We start from the raw sequence: 18343 nt of genomic DNA on the forward strand, positions 1-18343 counted from the left end.
TTCCGATAGCCTCGTCCATTCAATTCCAACGTATTTTTAACTCAGACATTGGAAACACAGACATGCGCCACTGCTTTTAGCTTTAAGATCATAACCAAATCATTTATTTAAACATCTTTATCTTTACGTTTTATTTATATTTTCTCATCTTTCTTTTTACAACCCTTCCCCTTCTCATCTCTTTTCTTATTTATATATTCTTATTTGGTATTATTGTCATATTTACTAATTACTCCTTTTTTCTTATATAACTTTATATTTTATTTCTTTCATTCTAGTAATTTACTTACACATTTCATTAATTATATAGATTTTCTTTCTCATTTCTTTTCCATTACTTTAATTTTAAATAATTATTATTAAATTAACATATTCATATTTCTTTATTCGTTTTGAATTATATAACTTTATATTTTATTTCTTTAACCCTGTCATTTTTCTTACATATTTAATTACCTATGTTTATACGTATTATGTTTTATTTCCCAATTTTTTCATGACGTTATTTTAAATAATTTTCATGTTGTACATATATATTTTTTTTTTGTTCATAGCCCTGAAGAAGGCTTGAAATTCGGGCCGAAAGGTTGACACTATAGGTTTTTACTTATTTGTTTTTTCACTGACCGCACCTCCAATTATCTTCTCATCATATACATATCATATTATATTATACTTATCATTATTAATGTTTTTAGTAATTGAACCAGATAGCACTTTATGGCATTTATTGTACATTATGTTTATAGTTGATTATATTACAGCGGAAAATAATAAATAAATAAAAAATATTAATACAAATGTCTAATATAAATAAATGGATATTTCAGTGTTGTGGGAGGTTTTCAGTATAAAAAATGTGAGTTTTATTGAAATTGTAAACAATAAATTACAAAATTATTAAAAGCTGGAATATATGAATAAATTAAATGACAAAATATTAAATATATGTTAAAATTGTTTAAATATATATAACGTAGTAGAGGGGACAGGACAAGGGTTGCTTCGACCCCTTTCAGGGGGTTGCTCACCTAAGAGGTAAATAAACCTCCCGTTCTAACATTCATTGTACTTAGGGTGAATAATTACCCCATTTAGGGGGTGTTGGATCTTGTAAGAGCTCAACCTCCCGGGAAGAGATAAAGCTTTAAGAAATTGTAAGAGAATTGGGAAGTGTAGGAAGAGTTAGGTGGTTGTAAATCTGCCCCTGTTTTCGAAGGCTATATTGGATATCTCCCGGGGAGGTTAAAGTCTCACAATAAATAATTTCAAGTAGGTAAACTAGTTAGCTGGCGCTGGGGTGGTTTGTTGGCCAACTATTTCAATCAAGGCTGGAATGCTTCAGGGAAAACTGTGAAAATACGCCACCTCCGTCGGTGTTTGCGGCTCGGGTAGACACTATTTGCGTTGCTTCAATTATTTCTTCAGGGGTCAAAAGGTAAAGTAACCTAAAAAATTGAAATCAACAAAAGTTTAATTTTTATTTATGACCTCCTTGTACCATGTTATGCTAACATCGTCATTGTGGATTGTTTTACATTTACTATTCATTTGAATATAACACTGATTATGTAAATAATAAAAATACAATGAATTGTAAAAAGAATGTTTTGCTTGAGACAGACGACAGATTTAGAGAGGGGGGTATTATTTCACCGCAATATTTTATTACTTTAATGAAAACTATATGAGAAGAAAAGATGATTGGGGTGCGGCCAGAGAAGATCACAAATGCGTAAAAACCTATTCAGTAGTTCCAATCTAACCGATCTAAGCCGAACCAGGTATCACCCCTTCCATTATAAACTCCCTAACCACTCAAACCCCCTAGTTTCTAACCTTGCATCCTCCTGCATTCCTGACAATCCTCCGAGGCGCCTAAAAAGAAGTTGGCCACGAGACCAGCTAATGTAAATTGTCATTAGAGTGCTACTTATGGGTAGTTGCTCTACACGCCTGTAACACTCCATTTTAACTAAGATCAAATTTTATTTAATTTAATTTTTTAAGTATTATGTAATATACAGTTGTAAATTTCGATAAAGATAATAAAAAAAAAAATACTAAACATCGACAAATAGGAGAGTAATGACGACATCACTGGTGAGCAAGGCTGGTATCATTTCTAAAAGTTGAGATCTTTTCTCTTGCGAGGAAACGTTCAATATTGCTCAAGTGCTAAACAGGAACGGGATTGTCACTTCCCCTGAAGATCGCAAGTATTCTCCGAGTATTTGTTTAAGTCACTTTTTTTTTTTTTAAATATTTATTTATTGCTATTTACAACTGTACATTATAATACATTTAGTAAATCTGATCTAAGTTAAAAAGGAGTGTTACAGGCGTGTAGAGAAACTATCCATTGGTAGTACTCTAATGACATTTTACATTAGCTGGTCTCGTGGCCATCTTCTTTTCAGAAGTCACATTTAACCTGACATTTATGTACTTCCACATAAATTCTTGAATAATCGGATCTTTTTTTTTTTCTCACACCTACTTCATACTTGAATCAGCGCTAATTTCGGTTTATTGTATCAAAAGCGCTTCTAAATCAACGAAAATAAGAAAAATGTTATTAGTTTTTTTTTTTACCTAAATATAATTATATAATTGTTTTGAACCTAGACTATCAGTACATATACTCACCTTAAAAATGTAATTTCAATTTCGTATGACTTTTCGTGTTTGAGTTATTTTTTTAAGCTGTTCAAAGACAAACAGACCAATATGCCGGATTGTTTTTTTGGACTGAGGGGACTTCAAACTTCTGTCAACCGTCCGTAATTTTCAACAATTGCAATACATTGCCTTATTATCCATCCATAGGTAAAATAATGTAAAAATTCATTACGATGATTACTTCCAAGTTTGTATTTGTTGTCGAAACGTGGTCGGCTGTTTAATGTTTGATATATAGTTAAAACAGCATATTGTTTGAATAAATAATAATCGTTCCCTTATTTATTAAGTAAATATTCATCCCTTCAAATCAAATATTTATAACTGGATAAAATGAGTAAAATATTTAACTAAGGAAATTCGTTTGCTTTGTCGTATTTACACGGGCGAATGCTTTTGATTATGTTTAGATGTAAATAGAAACTGGTCGGCTTATTCTTCGTTATATTTGTATAAAATATATATATATATATTAAGATATATATATATATATATGCATGTATGTATGTATATATATTTAAAATATTTTGATACGAAGATGAATTAAGGAATAAAATAAAATCTCGAGAGCGGTAGATATTTCGGAGGGTGCATTTTTTTTGTATTTCTCAATTTATTTCCTTTGTAAGTGCTATTATCTTCCTCTCCAGCCTGATGCCACGAAAATAGAAAATACAAGTCGTGCCTTTTACAAACTACCACCTCCATTCTGTTATCGGAAACAGGTGCTTTGAAGCTTCATTTGCGGTTGTGCCTTTATATTCGCCTAGTTTTTAGGCCCTATTCTGTTGAGCTGTCTCTTTTTATCCTAGCTTCCTGATCCATTGCATTACTCAAATTTATTCCTCTCTTTTGAGCTGGGTAATGTTCCATACATTTGTTTTTTCTTTTTCAGAAAGTTTTCCAATTGAAAATGTAGTACCTCTGTTTTACGACTTTATTGCAATGTTTTTACAGGAGGGTATTGTATCACTGTACCATTTCTGAATAGAAGATTAACTTTAAATATAGTTTTTTTCTCAATTCAATAAATTCTCACCTCACATAAAAAAAAAAAATGTTTTGCAGGCTATTCTGCCTTTGTTATTTCTATTTACAATTAATTTTGATATGGATTTTAATAATTGGAATAAATACAAATTGAGACCAAAATGCAATTTGAAATAAATTAATAATAAACGTGACCTGAGTGTACAGAAGGTTATAAATTAGTTTGTTTATATGATAGTAATAGTGTTGATTAATCAAAAATTAAAAGTATTAAAAATTATTGAAGTTTGAAAAGGATAGGTAACTAAACATAAACTTATTAATAATTAATATGATTCTCTATTAATTGAATTTTTCATATGGTGTTGTTGACTTATAATTGATGACCTGGGCAGAATAGCCTGCAAAACATAATAATGTTATAATTGTTATAAATGAATAAATAATAAGCTGTTAAATCTTTAGATTGTCCTTGAGGATTGCCGAATTGGCCGAAACGTTGGACTATTAATATAATAAAGAGACTAAAAAAGGATACCATTTGATTTATTTAATATAAGATTAACCTTTCTCTGTAATGGAATTTCTTGAAGGCGCGTATTTGTTTGGTACCAATTTAGTGGGAAGTCTTAAGTGCTTCAAGGTATGTGGAAATGGTTTTATAAGATGACGTACCTTAAATACCTGTTAATGTGGTGAATCATTGGCTATGCTGGACCACATAAAGAAATACTTTTTTCTGATTACCTGAACAGCACAGTTTTACATCAACTTGAGGGCCTAGCAAGAAATCTGCTCCTTAATCCAATATATAGCATATGTGAGACAAAATTAAATGAATAGTTTTGTTGTTTTCTCTTGGTATGCTTAAAAATGTTTAAGACGACTGTACAATTCATACTAAAGGAACTGTACAATTCACAATATTTAATTAAAAAATTGTATGAGCATTAAAAAAAGGATAGAAGGTGCTATTACAGTAAGAGAAGGCCATACTTTTTATTAAATGCTATTATAAGCCCATCAAATTTTAATTTTAATAATAACAAATTTAGTCTTGTTTTACTTTCCTAAATAAAATTTTTAATTTGAAAACCAAACGTTAAATCATGCTTAGTTTACTTTTAATGCATTTATCTGTTTTAATTAATGTAAAAACTGCCGTTCTCTTAAAATCCAAAAATGTCTATTTTTTTTACGTGAAGTGTACTTTGAAGTGATTAATAATAATTTTAACATAAGTTAAAATAAAACTCCATCAGAGAAATTCAAAATCTTAAAAACATTAACATTTAGACGATATGTCTATTTGCTCCTACAATCCGTTTATCAATATTATATTTGCAGAGAAAAAAACATTCCACTCCCATACTTATTCAAAGAACTCTATTATTTTGTTTCCTTTAAAATGCCACAACATAGATTTTTGGGGTTTGACACACCAGGCTTCATGTGGAATATCAAATGGTCTGTTCGAAGTTACTAATGGGTTTTCAATCTCTTATATCCTTAAGTTTTCAAGGAAAAAGATTGAATGGCTTAAAAACATTTGCTAAAGAATGAGAAGTTAGAGAGGATAAGGTAGGTAAGCGGAAGACACTTAACTTATGCGAAAGACATTAAGACGGATGAGGGATGAGGGATGAGCAAGGCCCGAACTGGGGACAACAATGGCAGCGAGATACGGTAATGGTTCCCTCCTCTCTATGTTTTATGCTTTCTTCTCTTCTCCTTCTTAAGCTCAACACGTTCCTTTTCAACACCGCCTTCGCATTAGGAGATCTCTCTCAACCGCTGTCCTTTACCTTAACGGTTTCACGTTTGGAACTTGTTCTCATCAGTGCCATTACAAGTCAGAAGTGTTCAGTGTGTGGAAGATAATTCTTCTGCTTCGTCGAAAGTTATTTTGAACGCCTAAATCTCTCCATGAATATTTCACTAACTTTATTCTGTATTAATGCCTAATTTGGTGATTCTCAAACAATGGGTATTTTTCATTCATTCTGGTTATAATACTGTCTCGGAAAACATTTCTTTCATATAAAAATGATTAATTTTATTGGAATATTCTCCTTGCCTTAAGAACTTCAATTCTCATCACTACATGGCTGTCCAAGAGCAACGTTTCTTTCATCTTAACTTTATTTTTAAAGATCTGTCGGTGACAATAATTTTTCACGGTTTTTAGGTCTTAATTGGAAGCTTACAAGGATTATTTCAGTGATATTTTTTTTATTTGTTATACATGTTCTGTCTATAAAATATTTCAAAATATGTTTGAGGCTAAATATCATTATTGCGACAGAAAAACTCAAACAAAAAACAGGAAACAGAGAATTTTTAATGATTTATGGGATTTTAAAGTTGCCAGTAGCCCTGAAATTCTAACCGTGACGTTGGCCACTTCCACTCTTATTCCTTTCACACAAATCGGCCGGAAAGAAAAATAACAGGTTATTGAAATTTGAATCACTTTTCGGTTAATATATAAGTGTTCTTATTTTGATTAATAATCGTTATTCTTATCCAATGAGTTCATAAAACTAATGATTGGACAGTAATTCAATAATAAATGATTTTCTAAGGTTATTTTTATTATCTTCCTGGATGAGTATCGCCTCATTGCCATGGCATCTTTTTGGTCCCAATACTGGGTCCGAAAATGTTATTAATAGAGTTTTCGTTTAAATATTGGTATTGGTTTCATGTTAGAGTTAGAAATAGCGTTTAGTGTTAGAATGTTGATGTGAGATGTGTTATCTCTGATCCTCTTTTATGTGATTATGTTTTTCATTCCTTATGATACCTGAAATCGTGAAATATTGACTACTTGATAAAAACAGCTATTTGAAGCCTATTAAGGCATCATTGGGATTTAAAGTCACACGGATTAGAGATGAACTTCTTAATTCATGAGCGCTATGTACACTAAATAGATAGAAATAGTATATATAATAAGTAGTGATATGTTGGTTTAGTCCATTGGTGTATTAAAATATTGATATATTTAGGCATTTAAAAGAAATAAATAACTTTAAAATATTTGTGTTCCATCCATCACTAATCATTTTCACTCAGTATTGTTATACAGAAAATCTCCAGGTTTTGGTAGTCTCATTTTGGGTTATGTTCCACTGAAGGAATCCTCCCTCATGGAGACATAAGGTATGTACTTGGGGGAAAAGAGGAGGGAAGGGGCAGTTATAGGCCAGCAGGAGAGGGTCTAATCCCGAGCGGAAGGGCCTGATATCGGAAAATTGTCGGTGGGGATTCGGCCAATAAGAGCCAGAGTCCAAAATAAATCTGAGCAATGCCTGGTCCCAATATCCAAGGCCACTAGAGCTCCATCAGGGGACAGATTAAGCCTTCATTTCAACTACCAGTTTCTTCTCACCGAATCGATATACCCAGGGGATGTCCGGTCATGGCCATCTTTATCTTGTGTCAGGGGGAAGATGTCCTTTTCGAAACAGTCAAGACGTCTGAGGAAGCACTTGACGACCCTGTTGGGATGAAGAGAGAGAGAGAGAAATACTTTATTCATCTATGCTGCCTAAATACGTCTGTTTGCTATCTCACACAACATACTTATCAATCCGTAATTGGACATATATAAATTACACATACATGGTATAATAAGATATAAAGAAAACAATTTTTTTTCCCTACAGTTTCCTTTTACAATCAATTTCGGTCTATACACCAAATAAAAATGTTTCAATTCATTCCTTTTTTTTTTTCCATTTCTGCTCCTCCGATTTCACAATTTTTTAATTCACCCTATCAACAAATTCGCTCTCCGGAATTCACTCTCCTAGATCCTCTTCAGTGACCCGCTAAACAAATTCACTATTAGACGCCAATGTGAGATCAGACCATCATTTATAGTCACAGCAGTAGATCAGTTTACCAAAAACAAACAAATAGATACATTTTACGAGAATAAGACTAACACATAGATTCAAAGGAAAATATAATAAAAAGCCGGTTAAAGGAAACACTTGAATGGATAAATAAGTTTTAAAAAAAATAAATAAATAATAGTACTAATAAAATAAAATAAAATAATTTAATGAATAAATAAGTTAACACACACAAATAGAGAGGTCAACATATTAAAATAAAACAATGAATAATCTCCGAGCTAATTCCCATGCAGGTGATGGTGTATGATCCCCAGGGAGTCCAAAATAATATTTTCCGCCAAGATCGCAATATCCCCAATGCTAACACCAAGGCCTTCAAAGAAGCTCCTTGTTCTATCTGGTATTGTTCCGCGAGATCTAAACCAGAGGCCTCTCACGGTGAACTCTCTCTCTCTCCGAAGGTCTCGCGGAATTTTCCCTTAAGGAAAGGACGCATTTTTCATATATTTCCTTTTTTTCCCTTTCACGCAACGACTGTCGTAGAGCTCTCACACTTTGGTTGCCCCTATCCACCCCATGTCTATCACCACATGCCGCTAGACTAAGGTAGTACTTCGTCTAAACTACTTAGTGTAAACTAAGGTTATAGGAATTATCTTTTATGAAAACATATCATTTAATCTATATGAAAGTTTATTTTTCACTTAGAAATGAATGATGTATAGTATATTTTTTTGTTAATGCAAATTTATATTTTTTTTTTCTGTCCTACAATATTCTTTAATAGTTTTCCGTCGAATGTTGTTAAACGTATTATCCGTCTAAGGTACCACACATGGAATCCTAACGACAGGAATGAAACGACAAGAACCTAGTCATGAATTCCGATCTGGTCAGCATTTATTAAACAAGCCCGCCAAACATTTTTTACAAAAAAACATATACATTACCATTTTTAGACAAATTGGGCTCTACGAACCATTCGATTCCTTCCCACTCTATCTCAGATCCTTTATGCTATAACAAAAAAAAAATTATGAAAATATTAAGAAAACATATTTTTTGATTTGGCCCGATATTATATACTCTTTAGATATAATTTTATTCCTACATAAGCCCGCTTGTTCCAAGCGCATAAGTCCATTATCTTTTTCTGAAACCTCTTTGTGGCGTCTCAAAAAAATAGCGTACAATAGCAATGGATGTGCTACCAATGGTATATTTCTTCACGAGTGATTATGGTCTTCATACCTGAATATTTGCTTGCGATAGCTTTAAACCATTTTTCAATAAAAAAAAAAATTGTTTATAATAGGCACAAAACTGGCAGCCCCATCAGCATAATTATAGAGTTTTCATTACTCCATAACTCTTAATTCAGTAATGGTGAAACTGGATTGTCATAAATGAATAAACAGGTCTAGTGTCACAGCATAAATCTTAGGACGTTTTATCGCTTTTTAGACCCCGACCACTCCCTTCCAGTGGTGTAGTGGGGCGGGAACGGCGTTCCAACTCTGCGTTTTCCAAAACATCTTATATATTAATAGGCGATCCGTGTTTTTTTCCTCAACAATAGCTGAATGGGTTTCAACAGCTGTCAAATAAATACACCTTGATTTTAAGGCTCTAAAAACGGTGAGCACTTAAGAAACCTCCTTGTAAAAGAGTGGGGGCATTCTGAACCGATGCTGACAGGTACCAATGTCTCTTATGGATCCTGCAGGTTTACTAGGATTTATAACCGTAACAGGATTTTTACCGAGCCCCCTTTTGGTTTTCACAGATTTGGGATGACAAGGCTGCAATGGGCAGATTATGTTGCAAATGATTCCTGTGAAATTTGAACGAACGAAACTGAACGGCACTGGTCCAGAATAGGAAAGCACAGCTGTTGCTGTTGTAGGAAACCAGGAACCCTCATGGATTAGAGTGCTATGAAGTTGTAGTAACTTTTTTTTCATCCCACATTAAAAGTATATATTTTATTATACATTAATTAAGGTGAAATGATTACAAAGAAACACAACATAACAAATAATCAATTAGTAAAAGCAAATATAAAAAAAAAAAAGTGTTAAGGTATTATTTAAAGATATCGTTTATCATTCATTGTTTTTATAATTCAGGAATCACCAAGACAGAAAATGAAGTAAAAACCAGACCCAGAGCTTCTGATATCGACAAGCAACGTACAGAATATAACCTTTCTCCGTAGTAACAATGCTGCCTCCCTTTTTCTTCAGTATACCTTTAATCGTCCTGGATTAATATTCCATTTTTATTTAGCTACTTTTTCTTTTTACTATTAATGTGATCCTCTTCACCGTCTATACAGCTGACATTCCAACCAATCCTAACACTATCCTCACCACGTAAGCCGATGACACATGTGTACTCGCTGTTAATAATAACCCATTAAATGTATCCAAAAACAATCCAAAATCCTTCATAAAATCCTCAATGCTCCTTACTTTGTCACAAATAAAATCATACATAAAGACCTTAATGTTCCCTATGTAACCGATCTAGCCCGAACCAGATATCACTCCTTCCATTATAAACTCTCTAACCACTCAAACCCCTTAGTTTCTAATCTTGCGTCCTCTTCCATTCCTGACAATCCTCCGAGGCGCCTGAAAAGAAGATGGGCACGAGACCAGCTAATGTAAAATGTCATTAGAGTGCTACCAATGGGTAGTTTCTCTACACGCCTGTAACACTCCAATTTAACTTAGATCAGATTTACTAAATGTATTATAATGTACAGTTGTAAATAGCAATAAATAAATATAAAAAAAAAAAATATATTAATTTGATATATGTTGTCGCTGATATCCATTTATGTGGTCTTATCTTTTTCTGCTCTTATAATGTCTGAAATGAAGAAATGTTAACACGCAAGATTTTTACTCGTATACGAGAGATTAGCCTTTAAATCTTTGAGTTATATATTAAAAAAAAATTAAACTATTTTGTGTCTACTTACTTCATGGATCAGATTATCTACGAAGCATTCATTTTATCTGCAGGTTTTACTCTTAATTATAAATTTAATGATAAGCATACATAAAGTTACTGTCTGCTAGAATGTATTATCAGCTAATGAAGCCTATATCAGCTGAAAAATGCCATCGCTTTCTTTCTTCAATTTTTTTACCAGCTGATAGTTTGTAAATATCAATATAAGGTGGATCGCTTCGGACACTAAAGCAGTGTTGATTTCGTATTCAGTGTGTTTTTTCCCCTACCCTTTTCCTTTTTTCACAAGTTTCTTCTCGCTGTCACATAACTTTATATATATATATATATCTGTTTATTTAATATATTACTATTTAATTTATACCACAGTTGTCGAGAAACTATGCATAAAGTGACGAATCCAGAAGTTCTGATCATAGAATTTGACTCACATACTTTTGGTAATGAATATTCATAAATACATGACGATGATGTACCATATCAGCCACGACCCCTCCCTGGCAGACTGGTAACATTACTAATACTGACATTTGTAAGGCAAATGTTGTGAATTTATTACAGGTAACATCGCTCCTATCTATTACGCCCGAGAACGCTAAACTACGTTAACCTTGTCTGAATTGTCTAAAGAGATCAGGATTCAAATTGTACATATAAATCGTAAACATCTGAGTCTAAATTATTATAAATTATCGGATATGCCTTTAAAAAAGAGTTATAATAAGCAATAAGAAAGACATTTAAAAATCAAATAAGTTGTTGGGTAAATTAAATAAACCTTTTAAAACTATTTATTTTAAATAATTTACCCTTAAGGAAAAATAAAAAAAAATAAAAAATAAAAAAGACGTGAGTTCTACTTGATTCAATTCTATACGCCGAACATATATTTTAATTTTTTTTTTAAAACTTGTGAAAATAAAAAAAAAAAACATAGAACTAATCAACTTAAAAAATCTTCCTTTAGGCCTAGCAATACCTTTTTTCTTTTTTTTTTTTCAAAAATTGGTTTGGATGGTTTACGGTTCCTTTTGGTTATTCCCCATGTTGTCAAAACAAAATATCTTATTTACTGGCTCATAAGCAATAATTCTTTTCCCATCCTCACAACGATACAAATAATCCATGTTCGATTTAAAATACGGATAAACATAATAACGTAGGAAATAAATAACGTAATAAATGTTTACTCTAATTGAGGTATCGCTTAAGGCAGAAGGGGTATTGTACATAATCAATTGGTTGGACGTTTGCTGACTTTTGATGTGAGGTGTGCTATCTCTGCTCTTTTTATTGTTATTGTTTATTTTTCAGTCCTGATTATGCCTGAATCGTACAAATTCTGCCTGGTTACTGCTATTTGAGAAACCTAAGGGCTTGTTTTTAAATCGTCCAATTATACTCATGCTTACAGCAAAAGGGTTTCTTTTTGAATTCTTCTCCTCATAAATTCATTTGTGATGTTCTATAAGGTAAATATTTCAAAAAGAAACACACGTGTTTAGTATTAAATTTATCGTTAACGATTTAGTTTTCATGTTTTGCTGTCAATATCAATTCCACCACGGACCAACCAATCAATATGAGATTTGATCGAATCTTTTCTGGGCACATCGGGTTTTGTTCTATGTTAGGAATTTTCCTTTTTTTCTTTTTTTTTAAGATGATTTCTCTCCCTAGGCTCCTCTCATTTCCCTTCCGACTGTATATCCTCTTTCAGTCCGCCGATACTTCATTGGAAAGGATTCTTCCGACAAGAGGGCAGGTGTCCTAATAGCGAATAGATGTGTTGAATAATAGAGCGATTGTGGTGACACCATCACCGCACGCCCCATCAGAGCTGGTCCTGTTTAATATTAAACCCGCCACCGGTGCTAACATCCCCTCTTCTCTCTCTTGAATTATTCCCCCCTTCCTCCCTTCCTCCTTGCTGGCTAAAGAAAATTTCTCATAAGTGTTGCCTGTCCGCCTTCATCACTCATCCTTTAGCCCCCCAGGGAGCTCCCAGTTTTTTATTATAACTTTTTCATTGCTTCGTATCGGTGTGATGTAGATGGACGTAAACAGAAATATTTGAGCTCCTGAAAACTTGTTAGTACAATGAAGATATATTATTCAAGATAATGTATAAAGAGAAGAAGCAAGTCGAGGCGGAATTCAAGCAGTTTTGTTAACTATTTACAAAACATTCAACTCAGCATATTTTATAATTCTATTGAAAAGCAGTACCTCACTAGACTTAGCTATAGAATTGAATAGTCTAGCTAGCACTTTTAAGAAAACTCACTTCTGTGATAAAGTTGAGGAGGGAATCATTTTGTTGCATAGATTACAAACATGATGACCCATAAATCGAAATTAGTAGCTTCGGTCTACACTAATATCGAGTATCTACATGTATATAAACTGTTATTGACGTCTAAATTCACTATTAAAATTAAAATTTCCTTGTTAATTTTTCTACTTTTTATTTTTTGTAATCAGCGTTTTATATAAAAAATCTATCGATGACGGTCCTATGGAAGTACTCAAGGCAGGCAGCGTCACAAAACGGCCTCTAATTCCTAAAAAAAAAAAAAAGTAGTCGATTTCATTATCATTTGATTCAATTCGACGTGATAATTTGTTCTGAGGGGTACTACATCGCGAGAACTACCGGACCCTACGTTGCGGCAGTTGAGCTCAAATTTAGTTTACTTTAAACCGATACTAAAATTAAATTTCTTTACTGTCATAAGTACGTTTTAAATTAGAGGAAAAAATAAAAAGTTCAAAAATTTGACATTTTTTAGTTAACGCCAACCAGCTTCAGAAACTTTAACTATGTCAATGATAATAAAACCGATTGCCAACTTTTTTTCCAATCAGGGGCCGTTTTTTGACACACTTTGAATAGATTACTTCAGTAGCGCTGTTATCGTTTATTTCGGCTTAAAATATTACTTTGTATAGGAAATATAATGCTGGCATTGTTTTAAATCTTTTTTGGATAAAATGTATATTGAAAAACGAAAAACTAATTTTTTTTTTTTGTAGTGTATTTTGACTTAAACCATAATAAAGCTACCACTTTCGATTAACTATTGACTGCTTAATTATTTAAGAATGTCTGAAGGACTTGGGTTTTTTTCTGTCTTCCTGTCTTCCCTGAGTATCCTAACAATATTGTTTAAAGTTTTAGATCTCATTGGTTGCTTTTAAAATTACATAATTCATGGTCTTCGTCGAGCTACTGTTTCATTTTTTATTTAGTTGAGTTAGAAGGTTATCAATAAGCATATTTAAAAAATTAGAAATAATTACATTACTATATTCAATTTTACCATCTCAGACAGCCCCGTTTCTTATTTTTTTATTTACGTAAATTAAAGCTTTCTATGACCAGCACTATATTCTCTGTATTTTACAATTTTATATATATATATTTGTCAGGAAGTACGTATCCTTCATGCAATTTATTTCGCGAACTAAAATGTCCTGACTAATGTGCCAAATTAATAAGTTTCATCAGAATTATTATTTATTTATTTTTCAAATATTATGAACTTTATTTTTTGTAATAATGTTTTGGTGTATGGGCCGCTTCCTGTTCTTATATTCAGATATAGTTAGTATGCGTTGTTGCAGCCGACGTTGTCTTTCCACCTTGGGTGAATTGAAACATATACAATAAGATTATAAATTAAAAATTGATATGAACTAATTTATTAGGTACCTTTATTTCCAAGAAATTCTTTTTTTTTTTTTTTTTTATAACAATAGACGAAAATTTAAAATATTTCAATATATGTTGTAGGGGAGCGGTATGGCTCAATAAAGCGTTGTGTTACCAATTCTAACCCGGATTCGAATCCAGCTGTGGCAGCTACTTTATTTTATTACTGTAGCCGTTAGTAGTCGTGAAAAAATCACCTCCTTGCATAACCGTTGTTCAAGAAACAGTACTTCCTTATAATTAGAAATGAAAATGTCTGAGGTTGTAAACCTGAATATAGTGAAAATAATAACAGCCAACTGAAACAAAACATAGATTTAAAATTATTAATACTGGTTTACCGTCCAGTCCGTCTGAGAAATATAAAAAATTAAATCCATGGTTTGACATTCTCTAAAAAGGCCTAACGAACATCTTCTTGAAGTGGCAACAGAGAGTACCGCGTTCGACCATTATTATACCGCCACTAGCTTCGTTTCGTATTCAAAACCGGACTGCTTCATCTTGAGTCAAGTAGCTGTTCAGTAATTCATTCGAAACTGAGTGGACCTCGATCCTATCTCTTGGCTAAATTATATAGATGCTCCAGAAACTGAATTCGTGTCCCCATGTTACGCAGTCAATGGCTCAACAAAACGGATGGAACTCCCCATTAACTTGAAACTTAATATTGGTAGATTTATAGTTGACCGTATATAATAGATTTCAGGATGATACTCAATAAAGGTACAAAATAGTAAAGAACTATTTATTAGTAAATAACGTTTCACCCCAATTTACAGGGCTCGAGATGGAAACATTGTAAAATATGGTAGAACAATTAGAATATAAATAGAAAGAAAATAAAAAGTTATATTCACTTTCACCCCATTTATTTCTCCAATTTCTGTGTAGTTTTGTAGGCTCGTGTTCAAGTTGTTGCTATTTTTTGCGATTTACGAAAATTAAAAATCAAAGACCTGAATTATGAACAAATCATTTTTATTTTTCTGTTTCTATAAAAATATATATTTATTACTATCCCTTACTTTTCCTTAACAACCAACCGATTTACTTCTATCCTACAATTAAAAACCTAGAAGTCACCAACCACAAATACCTGTCCTGGAATAATTATATTTACTCTCTTTAATTTTTTCTCGTTTTCCCCCACTTTGACTACGATTCCTTGTTGAGTTGAGACTGAAAAGACTCACGAATTGCTTCGTAAAATTTATCATTGTGTTTCCAAGGCGCTCTCAAATCTCCCGTTGACACACCGAGTTGAAGAGGCTCTATCCTACCTCCCGAAGGTTATACCTCCTTGGTGTTTTCCTACTCCAAGTTCTTAAAATCAAAAAACCTACCTATATCCTTGACCTCCTCACTCTCCGTTTAACCATCCATTCAATAAACACCAGACCCCAACCAATCGATTTATATATGCCCTCCTCTAGAACCGGCTCCTTCAGCAAATCCTTCGTCATACGTGCAACCTCCTTCTGGAATTCTCTTCCCATCTCTACTCGCCAATCCTCATCCATTCTATCCTTTAAACAACACCTATTCCGTCGCTTACCACAGAACCAAACCTCCACATTTTATTTAGGATTCTTAGAAATAATGAATATTAATTAATGCAACAGTTTAACAAAGCTAAAAAATATAAATAAGAATGAATAGAATAATAATTAATAACAAGTATACTAAGTACTACTACCTTTGGTATAAGTAAGGTGCAATAACAGATAAGGAGGTCAGGAGAATTGATAAATAAAGGAACGAAAAGATACAATAGAAGAATAATATTAATAAAGATCTTAACCTGAGTCATTTCGGATTTCAGAGATTTGAGTAGGGTTACAAATAAATAGTTTTCACAATTTTGTACCTTCCTTGACTATCACACGTACTATCTTCCTACAATCTATAACGAACTTAATTCTTTGTCGATTAATTCCAGTTTGTATAAATTCAGGTCAATGCCAAAACTGAACCCTTCATACTGTCCAATCATTTGATATTAATTTACTTTAAAATATACTAAACTTTCGAATTCCTCTCGTATCCAATTCTTACAAACCAAAATCCTCAACGCTCCTTCCTTTGTCACAAATAAAATAATCCACCTAAATGTTCCTTATGTAACCGATCTTGCCCGAACAACAGTCAATCCTTGCATTATAAGCTCTCTAACTACTCAAACCCACTCGTTTCTAACCTTGCTTCCTCTTTCATTCCTGACAATTCTCTGAGGCGCCTGAAAAGAAGATGGCCTTGAGACCTTATATTGTACAAATGTTTTTAGAGTGCTAGAAATGGGTAGTTTCTTTACATGCCTGTATCATACCATTATTATGTTCCTTCAAATTTACTTGTTGTATTTTATGTACAGTTGAAAATGTCAATAAATTATTTTTTAAAAAAACTTTAAAATATTTTTCGGTTCTATTCCGAAATCTATTATTCTTATAATGATATTCTCAAGGAAAGAGAAATCTGGCGATGTTGTTTTCCAGTGACTTTCATAGCTTTTTTCCTTCGGATACGTTCTTTGAAGAAGGCAGTGAATGCAAGATCATACTACTTTCTATATAAACTTAACATACTCATGCATTTTAACGATGAACTTTAAATAGATTAAGCTCAAGTACTCGTGGCAAAACGGAGTTATCCATTCTTCGGTAGAGATAGCCTATGCAATTCAAATCAGTTTGAAACATTCATCCGGTTTTCTCTCAGCTGAAAATGTTGAGAATGATTTAAGTACTCTTACGATTGGTACTGAAGTCAAATATTTAGAATCTTACCATCTGACTGTTAGCGTAAAAAGTGATAAAACATAATTTTTTATGGACACGATTTCTCTAATATACACTAATATTTATAGTAATACCACTTATCCTCAAAAATCTTTTGACTACCGATTTAATAAATTAATGCTCATTATCACATTGTTAACAATAGGATTTTAGTAATAGTCAGTTAATTATTTCCTTATACTTATAGTTTTAATGTATTTCGTAAGCCCTCATAGAATTTTTTTTTTTTACAATTATCATAAGGTCTTTATTATTTTTAAAAATGACTAAGGATCCTAGAATTAAAGGTGTAAAAGTGACAAAAAACATAAAATGAATTAATTTTGTGTAAAATATGGTTAAGTTACAATTTGTCCACACTGGCTACCTTTCTTTTGTATAAATATTATAGAGTTTATAAAGCTATTCTTATAGCTGAAAAAAGTAATTAACAATGAATTTAAAATATGCATAATGGTGAAGAAACAAAACATACACAATGCAAATGAATTAAAATTATAATTATTGCAAAAATTATCCACATCAGTAATATTGAATTTTGATTATATTTTATCATAAATCTCTTTTTTTTAATACTCATTTATTGACATTTACAACTGTATACACATAAAAATACATCTATTAAATATAATGTTAGATTATAAATGTATGATAAAGGTATGTAGAGAAACTGCCTATTGTTAGGACTCTAATACCATTTCTACATTAGAAGGTCTCGAGGCCAACTTCTCATTTCATGGGCCTCGAAGGATTGTCAGGGATGGAAGTAAGGTTAGAAACTAGTGGGTTTGAGTGGTTAGGGAGTTTGTAATGCAAGGATTGATATCTGGTTCGGTTTAGATCGGTTACAAACTAAACATTAAAGTCCTTATGGATGATTTTATTTGTGACAAGTAAGGACCATAGAGGGTTTTATGTAGGAGTTTGGATTGTAAGGATTTGACACAAGAAGAATTCGAAGGTTTAGTGGAGCCCCAAAGCTCAACTCGTATGTCCAGATAGGCCTTATTATAGTTATGTAGATCAGTCTTTTGTAATAGATTGGAAGTTTAGTCCATTTATCTAGTAAGTGTAGTACTGACTATTACAACACTTGTTGTTGTTGTTGTTTGTTGCTTAAAGGCGTAAAACCCTCTGGTCATCAACGCCTATGGCATGATAAAAGTAAAAAAAAATAAAATAAAATAAATAAATAAAAAAAAGAAAAAGAAAAAAAATAGAAAAATAATTAAAAAAGCCAATTGCAGATTTAATATTTGATATCTAGTGATTTTGTTTTTGATAATAATAAAATTTAATGATGGTAA

General features: G+C 32.2%; 1 protein-coding gene across 2 annotated transcripts in view; it reads left to right on the top strand.

Moving 5' to 3' along the window:
• Positions 1-18343, top strand: part of LOC106684732 (nephrin) — a gene marked incomplete at its 5' end in the record, with an annotated part of 247174 nt that overhangs the window by 184581 nt on the left and 44250 nt on the right.

Source organism: Halyomorpha halys, unplaced genomic scaffold (genome assembly GCF_000696795.3).
Source record: "Halyomorpha halys isolate HHAL.00 unplaced genomic scaffold, Hhal_1.1 Scaffold608.1, whole genome shotgun sequence".
Taxonomy (NCBI): Eukaryota; Metazoa; Arthropoda; class Insecta; order Hemiptera; family Pentatomidae; genus Halyomorpha; species Halyomorpha halys.